The sequence below is a fragment of the Temnothorax curvispinosus genome, unplaced genomic scaffold, assembly GCF_003070985.1.
Source record: "Temnothorax curvispinosus isolate PA1 unplaced genomic scaffold, ASM307098v1 QBEX01015524.1, whole genome shotgun sequence".
NCBI lineage: Eukaryota > Metazoa > Arthropoda > Insecta > Hymenoptera > Formicidae > Temnothorax > Temnothorax curvispinosus.
Genome location: NW_020225304.1, coordinates 53,851 through 67,553, shown reverse-complemented (window position 1 = coordinate 67,553; position 13,703 = coordinate 53,851). Strand labels below are relative to the sequence as shown.

Genomic DNA, 13,703 nt, shown 5'->3' with positions numbered 1-13,703 from the left:
TCTCTCTCTCTCTCTCTCTCTCTCTCTCTCTCTCTCTCTCTCTCTCTTTCTCTCTCTCTCGTAATTTATATGTCACATTCATGTACGGGTCGGCAGTGCAACAAAATTCTCTAAAGCCCATTAAAAAACCGGTAAGAAAGATTGCTTCGATGGATGAAGGTGGAGCGATGCAACGGGAGGGCGGTATTAGTGCTTAAATTGCTTTATCGCCATTTGCTGATCGAGATTCGACGATGGGATATGAATATGTAAAAGACAGGGTCATCGTTCAAAGACGCGCCGAGAGATTTCTCCTGTTCACGACACCTGTTCTTGTAGCAAAGCGACTCCTAGTGATTTCAAACTCCAATGAGCTCGGCCTTTATCTTCTTATGTATGGAAATTAAATCACATTATTAAATCATATTATTCATAATATTGAATTTAAAATTAAAAATAATTGATATCGCTATATATCTGAAAATAAATCTCATAATAACTAAATAAAATATGTTATTTCCTACGTATTATTTTTTTTATCGTATAGAAAATGCAATGGTACAATACGAGCAATTATTTAACATGCTAGATATCTATACGACATACGACAAGCACTTGAGATCGAAAGTTCTCGATGGAGGCTTGAGTCGATCGAGGCATGAAAAACTTGGCGAATGTAGCCACACCGATGGGACCGCCATCGGGACACTCAGATACGATCTTGCGGTGCTCGATACCCTCGCGATCGCGACTATCTTGTGAGAGGAGAGGCAGGATTGCGGCGGGAAGAGAAGATCTGGAAAAGTAGCTGTATTTGTCGTGACATGCCGCCTCGTCTGTTGTAGCCTTTGGAGCGTCGGCTCGAAGGTTTTCAACGTTTCTCCTTCACGATTCTGATACCTAGAAGCGATTTGAGATTCAAATGCGGATAATGTAGCCAGTGGAACGATCGTATCTGACTGTCAGTTGTTCCGGTTGTTCCGGTTGCCTTTGACAGCATTATAGAACGATCTCGCCGCTCAATTAAAACTCGGCAAATTCTCTCTCGGGTTTTTTCCGCAATTTCCTTGAGATTCACTGATACCAATCACGATCTATCGTTATTAACTATAAAACAGATTTTTAATTTAAAGTCCATGCTTTTTTTTAAGTTGAACTATTTTCTGATTATTATTTCAAGAGGTTTGAATTTCAAAAACTTTAACATTGGACAATTTTAGTTGTTCTTAAAAAAATGTAGATATACATATGTATATGACTGTATTTACAATCGATACACTTGCTATACCAAGTGCGATTCTGCTTCAATTGTGCAAGAAGTTTATACGATAAAAGATAAAAATATATTCTTGATATCCAGCGTCAAGCATGGCAAATGGATTTGACAAGAATGAAAAGATGTTTCGGTGTGGCATAATATGTCAGACCGAACTGGAGTATTTTTGAGGCCAGTGCGAAGGAGTGCCCGTAGGCCTTCAGCGTGGGACGTATTCTTTTTAATCGCGGCGAGACACTAGATGCCGTCTAGGGGAGGCCTTGTCGTCGACGAGGATGACAGTAAAAGAAGATCGGAACTACGAGCTCGGAAGAGCACAAACGAAAAAAAGATGATTATACGACGAAGTATAAAGAACAAGAGGATACCTTGAGTGTTGAATTACTTGACAAGTATACGAGTCTCGTCTCTGGAGAATCACTATTAGAGTTTCCCGGTGCGTCCTATGGTTTTAAATCAATCTATTGTCGATTTATTTTATTATTTTTGGGAAACTTTAAAATTGTTTTATTATTTAATTTGTACGAAAACGTAAAAACAAATATTTATTTTTCAATTTGCGACAGCCTATTCGAATAAAAGCTTTCAATGGTAATATTACACATACTTTTCACGCGCGTGTAGTTGTTATTAATTCGTTCGGTTATTAATTCGTTCGGTTTTTTTATCATGTTATCAATATATTAAGATACATTAAAATGTAATTAGAGCCATAGCTATTATACAACCTAATAATTCGTTTTTTTCTCTTTGTAACAATATATTTATGTATAAGGACAATTTGTGATAATAAATTTGAAATGACGAAATAAAGCATTAAAAAATTCTGTGTTGTCAAAAACATGTAAACGTTTAAAAGAAATGGAGAAATGTTTGAAGCAACCATGCAGCTGCGCATCAGCAACAATCGATACTCCGTAAATAAATATTTTGAACGAATATTCGTGCGCGCCAGGATGATTTCAATGATATCTGTATTTGCTTCCAATTACGGGGTACACGGTGGAGCTGCGGCGCTACGCCAAAACGGCGCGGCGACGCGGTATCGATCATGGGCGCCAGCGTTGTATAGAGCCCCGAGAGAGATCGAACGAGGCTGATTTTCCCAAACGGGCGACACGCGATTTCACGGGCGTTAACTCGAATCGGGCCGAACCGTCGATAGGCGCTCGATCGCGACAAGATAAATGACCGTGTGCCCGGTCGACCAGCAAACCGGCACTATTCTCCCAATTATGTGGGGTCTCCATCGACCCCAGTGTCCACCTGTCGCCGGGAACAACATGATTGATGGACCACACGCGCGTGGTGCGTGCCTTTGCACGACTTCCTCCCGATTGCCGCCGTGCCGTTCTTCTTCTCGACCGCCGATCTCGTGCGGACCTGAAATTTGATATCAGTCGGCGCCGTTGAAGCGAGGAAGCTTGGTCCTATCCCGTATTATAATTGTCCATCACCACTGTCGAAAAGGGTGAAAGATTATCATGTCATCCTGTTTCGGTAACGTGTTTATTACGAGGCATGCTTGATAATTTTTGTAAGAGAGAATTTTTTATTTAATTTTCTACGCTTTTTTGTGGAAATACGAAAATCCACGTAACATACACTATATGTATATATGATGTATATAAATGCTATTAATAATTTTTTAAATAAAAGTTAAAATTTGCTTGATATTTTGCTGAATGTATTCTTTTTTAATATCTGAAAAAATATTAATATATTTACATGAAAAAGAGAGAGAGATTATTTGAAAAATCGAGCTTTGTTTCCTTGTATGTATATAAAATTCCGTATAAATTTTCCTCTGACTGATCTGATATTTATTTATTTTATATTTTATCTTTTCTATAGAGTTATATAATTTATGTAATGCTAATTAAATTTGTATATTGTTTGTACATCAGAAATAATCTCATCAGAAATAAAATAAAAACTTTAATTCTTACTAAATCTTCTAAAATCAATTCTAATTAAAGTGCTTTACTTAATAATTTCAATTTTTCGAATTGACACTTGTATCAAAATATAAATAAAAAAAATGCTTAATTGCAAGCATGGTCATACGAAATGCAAGTAAGAATAATAATCATTGATACTTGATTATTAATTGAAGCGTGCCTATGAACTTTTCAGCTTCAATCACTGTAATTATGTATTTATAAATGCTACTGAACATTCGACGATGATGGTCTAGGTATCCGCGCCACCAGCTCAAAGGCTATAATATACCGTACATTATATACATGAAACGCAAGGAGATGTCAAGCACTATTGAACTTGGTCCCATTGCTATTGCGATTTCATACCGATATTTCAGCGATCGCTCGATCGAAAATCCTCCTTGACGCTGTGAAACAGCGTCAATGCGCAATCTCGAAGGTAGACTATCGTTTCGAGCAGATAATTCTTGCTCTCGCGTGTTAATTAGTAAGCGATGGTGATTATCAACGCCGTCGCGCGCGCTTATAGCGTAGTCACGAAGGTGACTATGAATGGTGGTTCGTAAGAACGTGAACTATGGCTCACGACTTACTAATGAAGCTATATGCGGCGCCGTGCATGGTAATTAAACGGCAAAGATATTTCTAGAATATATCTCGAAACAGTTCAAGAACGTTTCTATACGCTCGAACTAATCGTTAGGTCATCATAATTATTTTATCGAGAGAAGCTGGCAACCCCTCTAATGAGTAATTAGGGAGTTCTTATAGCACAATTGTCATAGATAGCATATAAATCGAAAGAAAATTTAAAGCTTCATATCTTTGCTTGTTCCATTACAAGATACAATTACGTCATACGAATTCCATAGTAATTTGCTATTTTTATATACGAGCAGACATTAATAAACTTTGCTATAAAGCTATTCAATGACGTCGCATTAAAAATACCATTCATTATACGTAAAACGTTAAGAAACAATTGCGAAAGGGCGACAAATGAAGCTAAAAATTATTATTATATTAGTTTTTAATTTTTTGCTTTGAATAGTGAGTACTGTGTTAATTGCATAAACTGCAATTGAAATAATCGTTTATAAAGTTATAATTAAATGGTGATCTGAACAATGTACAGCTCAATAAATATTAATTATATTTATGGACAGACCATTTGTGAAAAATGCTTATGAAATACTGTTTTAAATAACCACTAAGTATAAATATAATTTTTTATTAAAATATAAACTTTATACAAAACTCGTACATTTACTCGTATATGAACTTAATTAATTATTATCTCTCATATGACTAATTTAACAATTAATTAATAATAAAATTACTAGAGTAGAAACGCGCGTATATTACGGCCACATAATAAAGCTTGTCATTTGCAAATTCTTTAAAGAAAAAAATAGGAAGTAAAAGTTTGATTAAAAAAACCAAATAGTTCGTTGACGTAACGGCACAAGCGTGATGTGTGCATCTCTGTTAATGTTATCGCAAAGCTATAGACTGTATTTCTAGCAGATGTGTATAAGTAACTGCGCTTGATACACTTGAGTTTTAACTAGACGCGCAGATGCGTCCGGTGTATGTCCAACCTAATTGCATGCGTATAAATAAACTGCTTTATTTGCACGGCTATGTGAAGTCGCTGTCTGTATGAGCAGTGGGGATAATCAAAGCTAGTCGCATTAATTGCCTCTATCGACAGATCGTTTGACGATGCAAAGAGCGAGGCAGGCTGATAGGCTGAGAGAAAGAGAGAGAGAGAGAGAGAGAGAAGCAGGGGGAGAAGGGAGAGAGGAAGAGAGAGAGATAGTGATGAGCACCAGGGGTCATCCCGACGCCAACATTGGCGTACATGTTGTTCGATAACGACTCAATTCTCCACGAAATTCTACCTTGCTGTAAAATCTCCAACAATTATAATCTAGTTATTTTATTATGGCATTTCTATATTCTATATTTATATTATTTCTGAATGAAAAGGCGCGTGTATAGTTAAATACACTGATAGATGAAAACTTTAGTTTTTAACTTCTAATTTATTTAGTTTTTTCTTTTTCAATTTAATTCCGCATTTCATTGCGCAAGTTTGCACATGTGTATCCGTATTCATTCAATTGAAGTTAACAATAACTAAATGATCGGAAACATATATTTTATTTGCAATACAGAATTTACATATAATGTAGTATAATAATAATATAATTATAAGTTTTTCGTGATATGTCGCTATTAATCATAGAAAACGTCCGTAGTTTACTAGTCCTCCAATTACGTATTTAACAGCGTGACTCCGTAAATCCTTTGAAAGATTAAATAGCTAAGTCTCGCGGTCAAACGGCACCATTGATACTTTCTAATTCACCAAACTAGCAAGCAGCGAAGATGTCGATTTGAATAATGTCGAAATGCCGTTATCATCTGTCAATAATACCGTCTATAGGATGTTCGATAATGTGAAATATTCAACTCTGGCGCCATTACCGCCGAAGCCATTTGCTTATTCCAAAAAATATGAATTATTGCAATCGTACATACATCGTTATTAACGTCAGCTTTTAATTTAGTACGATATACAAATGACTGTGCTACAAGCAGTAACACACGTTAATTTGATCGATTTCAAAAATGTCATTATTGATCGTGTACATTTTTACACACCGGACGAATAGAGCGTTATTTATGTCGAAATTGTAAAGTCAATTCACAATGATCCAAAAGAAAATTTAATACGTCGTAGGTTAACAACATCAATCTTGCTGTTTACATGGCGAAAGTAGAGAGTAATCAAGCATGTCATTGCATATCCTTTATACATATCCTTGAGCGTTTTTTAATTTTCATTTTTAGAAGCGTCGGCGTCGTGATGTGAAATTATCGATCGATTTTGCAATTTCTCTCTCACGTACCATTACGTACGTTAATGAACGAAAAGTAAAAGTTTGAGTTATGATCCAAACAAGATCTCTGATCCCTTGTTACCGATTTATGCATTGAAATGTATTAATTGCGATCCATGTTAGTGATTAAAAAAAGTCAATTTTTTTCAAGATGCGAACATCTCGCGACTTCGGCGTTTAACGAGCGTCACACGCGAGGCGCGTGCACGCAAAATGCGTTTTCGCTGATTTATATTCGTCGGCGAGAGTTTTCCCTCCTTCACCGTTTTCCTTCCTACCGCGGTGCGCCCTTTATTATTTCGCCGGCCGCATTGTACTCCGCCGTTACCCCGTTACGCGGATGAGAAATCGCCTTTCCACTCGTGGATGAATGCGGTCGGTGGTACACAATCGAAGTCGCGCATATAAGAGGCGGCAAAAAGCAAACCGACAATGGACCGCGAGATTTCGACTCGAATCGTATCAATCGCTGTCGGGGCACAATCCTACCTCAGCGACGTGTTACCTGCTCTATACGCGCCAGGCTATCGAGATCCCCCTTTCGTTGCTCCCTGGCTGATCACAATGGGGATCCATCGATACGCCATCGATACCCATGGAGTACTTTACATCCACGCGAGCAACGTACGTGAACGTTTCTATTGTGTGTGTCCCTTCGCATATAATATGTGCGTGTTACGAGAAAACTGAGCGGGTGATATTTTAGTCCCCCATGTTCTTGGAGAAAATCGCTGCTAATAATCAAAGTATTAAAAACTGAAGAATGTTAGGAACCTAGAGAGATTTTGTAACGCTTGTCGAAGCCGATGCAGTCGTGAGATTAATAACGATCGAAGTATTTATAGCAGCAATGAATGTTAGAATGTCTGCCTACGCAACGATTAAATTTCATGAAATTGAAATCTCTAATCTGATTTAATCTCTGACTTTCGTGATAGTTCAGTTTTCGAATTTTTTTTTAGATACATTATAAGTACGTGAAAAGTTGACTTATTTTATTCGCTGATTTGCTCACATATGACAAGTAACACAGTTGGATCCTCCATCGTTTAGCTTTTCTCGTCACAAAAGAAGAACGCAGTCGGAGCCGCGCGACTAAAGGGTTACGTGTGCTGTTGCGTGTTTTGTAAAATAGAGAGGTATATATTTTTCGACACGAGAATCGCGTTTGCCGTGGGGCGAACCACCCCTTTTCGATGTGCAATGACGTTTATTGCAGTGATATTAATCGATCGGGAAGGGTCGTGACTATTGGATCGTTTTCTCCTCTTTCTTCTCTGTGCTCTTTTCCTACAACCCTGTCTACCTGTTTATATCGTGTTCGGTGCGAGGGGGATATTTGCGGGTACACGGGGCTGCGTCGCGGCGTTATTTGCGATCGACGAATGTATGCATATAAATGGCTCAGAGAATCGCTTTGAATAGCCGCGCTCGAAAAATATGTTTTGCCTGAAAAATGGATTTCGATTTATATAATGCATTTTAAGAGGATTTGTAAGCCACGTTACCCATTGGACAATTTTCACGGCGCGCATTATTCATTTGCAGCGTGTATGAAATGAAACGAAATCGGAACGATAGATATTCATGCTTGTTAATTTTATCTACGTTTCATTGCCGTTTGTTATTTCTGATATTTATGCACGTAGATGGCTCGGTATTATTGTATAACAAATAATATGCTTTGATTAATATATCTATTCTCCGTATATAATTATCCATCCGTTGTTCCACCTCTATATCTGGATTTATTCACACACACGATTTGTACACGATTTGCGCATATGATGAGCAATTATGAAAGAATAAAAGATATTTTTTTATTGTAATGTTTTTACATTACGAACCTGTACTGTCCGTCCGGACTAAAAGTCTATCGAAAAATACATTTCGTCATAAAATAAAAAAAAATGATATAGCTATTCGACATATAAATGTAATGACATCGACTTCGTTAAAGAGGCGATAGAGTTACGGATAATGTCAAATACTATGCAATTCCGCGCATTCCTGTCATTCCTCCAAAACGGACCAGGATTGATTTCTATCTCTCCTGCTGTAAAGCAATTACAATTTTTTTTATGAAAATATTTCTGAAAGCGTCTTGCTTTAAAAAAAAAAGAAAGATAAATATAGAGTGTGAAAAGGGCTGACATAGAAATACCTTTGTCTTTGCGCATGCATGTCTTCGTCAATCTTAACTGCCTATCTGCAGCCATCTACTTCGACTTGTTTCTTTTAATGTGTTTACTCTTCAATTTCTTGCGTAAATGCTGTTTTTCCAGTACGATATGTAAACTACTTTTTTTTATTAATTACTCCGCTATATGATGATGGATCTGATATTCTTCGTCAGTGTCTGGAATCAAATTATTCAGGAAAAGTATAATTTTGTCTTTGTTTTTATTTTAATAATATTATCCGGTAATTTGTTATTATCTATTCAATCTCTGTTATTTTAATTTCTGTGACAAAATACAATTTTTATTTCTTTTGTCCGTTAAACAAAAATAAAAAATATGCTTTTTCTTATATACTTTATATAAGTTATAGATATTAGCTATAATGATTATTATCGATTAGTATATGTGAAAAAGGAAAAATTGACAAAAAACATAATCAAGTGCGTACAAAGTATTCAAATTCGAGAGAGGCAAGACTTAAGGCAAAATTAAGGATTTAAGAATGTAAGAATCGCAAACGGACTTTTCAACATGAATAGCTTCTATTATACTATTGTGGAGTAGTTTGAAAGGAACGACGAGCTGATGCTTCATGGTAGAATCGATCAGACATCAAGAGTTTCATTTCGACACTCGAAGCCCTGAAGAAGAATCGATCCGAAACAATCGTTCCTTCAAACATCTCATACCCGATTTATGGCGTAATACCTGCAGGCTTTGATTTTCTTTGATGCCTTTATCCTCACGACATATCGGGTGTTTTACTTCATACTGTGACATTCATTCACAATTTTTTAGTAACGCATTCAAATGCAAGTTGTTATTATTATCAATATTGTTCTACGATAGTTCAGCACTTGCTAATTAAGATAACAAAATTACTAAAACCGATATTGAAAATATTTCTTTTTTGTAAAATTATTATTTGCATAAAGTTGCTGTAAGTAGAAATACATCTCTGTTCTTGAGAATAAAGTAAAATAAAAATTTAAATAAAAGCCAAACATTTTTCATGTATATAATTACGTATAGACAGTATATGAAACCTTTTATTAGTAATTGTACAATTACTAAGGAAGACAAATGTATACGAATAGAAACGCTGAAACTGTTATATTCTGGCATTATAATGCCAGAACAATGTCTGCAATTACAGATCGTAGCGAGAACACCCTGTAGATTCATATCTAAACCGATCGAATTAGAATGTACTCCCGCTTTCAGAGATATAACGGCGGTCTCAAGCAGAACAGTCGATGCTTTCTAGGCCCTCTTAACTCACCACTATACTGTTGGAAGCTTTCGTCCGTTTCTGAAGTGGAATCATCATCTCTGTCCTTTCTTTCCAGCGGTTCCCCTTGCGACCACCTGCATCACGCGCTTAGCCTTCGCTTAGTAATCTCTTCTGGTCTACCCTTCGGTCCACCCTACGGATCGTTAATCCATACTTTCAGAGTGACTCTGGGCAAATATCGGTCAGTCGATGAAGCGAACACAATGCCGCGCGTTTATCCACCCGCTCGATTTTCGCGACCCCTTTAGACCTAAAAGAAATTGTCTTTTCACCATCACTGTTTTTTTCTTTGTTCATGGTATATAGTGTGCAAAAATTCTTATGAAATTATTTCAATAAATAATTTTGTAATGAACGTAAATTCGAATAGTATTATTATATATTTATACATTTTACTTATAGCAATATATTAAAGCAATGAAGACTTTTGTTTGAGCTAGTAGTTACTATATTATCACCTGGAATGAAAATAATTCGTTAAATTAATTCGCCACAACAGTGTTACAGCTTTTTTAAGGACATTATTTGGCTTAACAAAGATGAAAAATAGATATGTCTTTGCGCTCTAGGTCCGACTACCATTATGAAATTTTTAATTCAACGTCGATGAGATTTCGTTTTCTGAGAGAGTAACAAGTCCAATCCAGTTTGGCGCCTGTTTAGTCCGAGATCGTCAACCGGGCCGGTTTTTAACCCGTCCGACCAGTTTTCATGAAATTACCCGGTTACCGGTTTCATAATATATCCCGCCTCTTGTCTCGCAGTTCCATGTACGATGATAATGATTAACGGATTATAGGAAAAGGGCTGCGAAGAGGATTGGAGAGCGCATTGCCATTGGTGAAAGTGCATAAACCTCGTGGTCAATTTGTTATTGTAGATTTCCCAACGTCAGACTTAATACGATTAAGTCCGGCAAATCCGGAATGAGTCCGTGATCGTTAATCAGCCTCGCCGCGGCGATTTGGTAATTCGACAGGCTGATTTCAAGTCTCGTGAGTCCTATTAAAATTCTTTTAATTCATGTGCGCAGTCAATCATACAATTAAATATGATCTATTTGAAATACATAGAACGCAATTAGGAAAAACTCTATATATTACATTAAAAAAAACATTCCAATTTATACTATATTGCTTCATTCTAATGCATGAGACTTGTGTCATGTCCATTTCTCATATTTAATAAATTATATGGTCATTTTGACTTTATTATATTCGAAAAACTCAGTTGCCACATGTGATGCTATTTTATCACACATCTCGCGGTCTCGCGGTTCACCTTCCAATTCGGTCAAGCATTTGCACGTCTAACTAATGCGCTTACAAACATTCTCTTTAATTTCTTTGTAGCAGCTCGAGCACTTCCAGAAGCGACATTGCTGCAATCTAAAGAGGATTCAATCCTCTTTACACACAGTAAATTCACATTCCGACATGGCGCCATGCATTTCCAACCGCGTACCCTGCAGTCACAAATTTTACTACTTTTAACATTATGGCGATTGCTTTAAATTAGCGTTTCGGTTAGTCAATCATGCGAAACTGGCTTTAAGTTATTGAAAGCGTGTTTATATCTGAGTTGAATCTGATCGGGGAACCTTTTTCACATAATTCACCCGATCGAGAAACATTTTAATTTATCTGCTATGAATACCTCTTCACCAAACCTGACCAGATAAATATTAAACTATCGGCAGTTTATAAAGATTATCGTGGCCGATAAAGTTTATCATGACCAATATTTTCTCCTCTACGAGAATGTATGTGACACGCGTTACGTTAGCATCGGCAGATTGCTACGCGAAACGACTATTATAAATGGCAATTTCACTTACGTTCAGCTGATGAAATATTATTTGCATAATGTAACCATTGGTAGTGAATCACGCTGATGCGCAATGACACACGAATTTGGAGAGACAGATAATTTGAGAACGTAGTACATATTATTTAGCACATCTCACTATAAATTTTTAAATAGCATTTTATGAATTGCGCAATTTTTTCCAAGGTATATAATGCAATAATCTTTATATTTAAAGACGCGCGGCACAACATTTGAGCCATAGCTTTATTTTATTGCGTGTATATATGTTATGCCCGAACGCAAATACGTTTCGTAACTCGTCACGCTTTTGTTATTGTTGGAATTGTTCAACACTTATAAATAGCGTCGATTTTCAGGGTTCCGCATCACTCTTTAACCAATAAAAATATATCGTCGACGACGGATATTCGATATTTGCATCAAAACTGGAGAAATAAAAAAAAGTACACGCGTAAATGTACCGCGAGGAGGCGTTTGTAAGTTTGTAACAGATAAAAAAGATCGGGGTAAGAGAATCTGGTCTTCGGTTTCGCGTCAATCTGGCACGTATCTCAAAGTGGAGGGATACATTCAGCGGGCCAGATTTCGTTTGGGCGTGGGACCTCTTCGAAGTTTGTAGCGAGGTCGTTAATTATAGAACGCCACGGGTTACGTTTCAATGGATGATTGATGAACGCGGGGCGATCCTCATCTAACCTCCTCGTCTGGAGAAGGGGGTGGAACGAAGGGCGAAAGCGAGAGGAAAAGGAAGACGACGAGGAAGAAAAGAAGGAACGAACAGTAAAGAGGTTTCAGCCGGAGAGGTTTCACTCTGGAAACAGGTTTCTGATTGTTGAGAGAACCCATGGCATCCAACGTCTTCCATACTCCCGGAACATGAGCTTGAGGATCTGGGATATCTACGCGTACATCCATCGATTTCCTTTTTCTTCTGTTGACTCAATGACGTCAGAAAACGATTGATTCGCAAAGAGATCAGACGAAAGGGATTAAAGATATCTATCTGAAAAAATGTAGATCTAATTAGCTTTGATCGTTTCCAGGAACTAGAATCAGATCTGATGTATATTTTTATTGAACCTCTGTGTCTTAGATGAGAAAAATGTTTTATACATTCCATTATCCATTCCATTATTCCATTACAATATTTCATATTCACATATTTACGCTTTAATATGAATAAAATAATGAAATTTTTAATGTCTGTTCTCTTCTATTGTCTCAATTCTATTGTTCACGATGTGAGCTGAAAATTAGATTGCTTCGATTGTATTCGAGATTGAAATAAAAGCTAAGAGGTTGCCCGTAATATTTGAGATTTTCCTTCAAAACTTTAGATTTATTCTTGCGAGAGGTATCAACTATAAAAGTTGGAATGTTTTATCATTATAAAAACTGATGTTACATTACTTTTTGATCATGTCGCTTAATTATGAGACTGCGATTTATCGGATTGACAAGAAAAGATACCTTACAGCAGCGGATAATGCATCAATTGATAACGATGATGATGATGAGGATAATGAGGAAAATAATGATAATAATGATGGTCAGCGGTGGTAGGGGTGATGACGGTAATGACGAAGATGTTGATCTGGAATGGGTGCCGGCCCACTTTATCGCTTCATTCTCGCGGAACGTACTTTCATAGCCGCTTATTGGAACCGATTAAAAGTCAATTACCACTATAAAAACTTATGGGATCAATTTCATTGTAAATAGGTTCGACTTATATCCGATCTCCTTTTGTCGTGTAAAATATAAAAAAAAAATCTGGTTACATGATGACGTGATCGCATAAAAACGGAAAGTGTGTGTAATATACACAATATATACTATATTTATTTTTAGTATGTTATAAGTATTTTTATATTACATAATATGATTCAAATAATTATTGAGTTACAAAAGAAATAATCTATTATTTTAGTATTATTGTACATATTATACAATATATACGAAAACGCTTTGAATAAATTACGATTTTATAACATAATCCAGAAAATACAAGGATTATTTTAAATTTTAGATTCTCTTCGTATAGTAATTATAGACGAGATTTATTATCGTTTTTATTTTATTCCAGAATTATTACGTTCCAATATTTTAGATATTGATCAAAATATTAATCAACAAACAGCTATTAATACACAAACATGTTCGTTATTAAATTTTATTATTTATTTTTATTAGTTGCGTTTATCACTTAATTTTTCACATTGTAATTGTGAACGATTATATTGAATATTAAATATCAGTACATTAATATTTAAGACACCTTTTATCTAT

At 36.1% G+C, this 13,703-nt stretch overlaps 1 long non-coding RNA gene across 1 annotated transcript; it reads right to left on the bottom strand.

Moving 5' to 3' along the window:
• Nucleotides 1–6,882: 6,882 nt before the first annotated feature.
• LOC112465808 lies at nucleotides 6,883–9,829 on the bottom strand. The gene is made up of 3 exons (XR_003042067.1): nucleotides 9,573–9,829; nucleotides 8,272–8,466; nucleotides 6,883–8,163 (listed from the first exon to the last, which is right to left on the bottom strand). It is a non-coding gene; the product is annotated as an uncharacterized LOC112465808 (long non-coding RNA).
• Nucleotides 9,830–13,703: the final 3,874 nt, after the last annotated feature.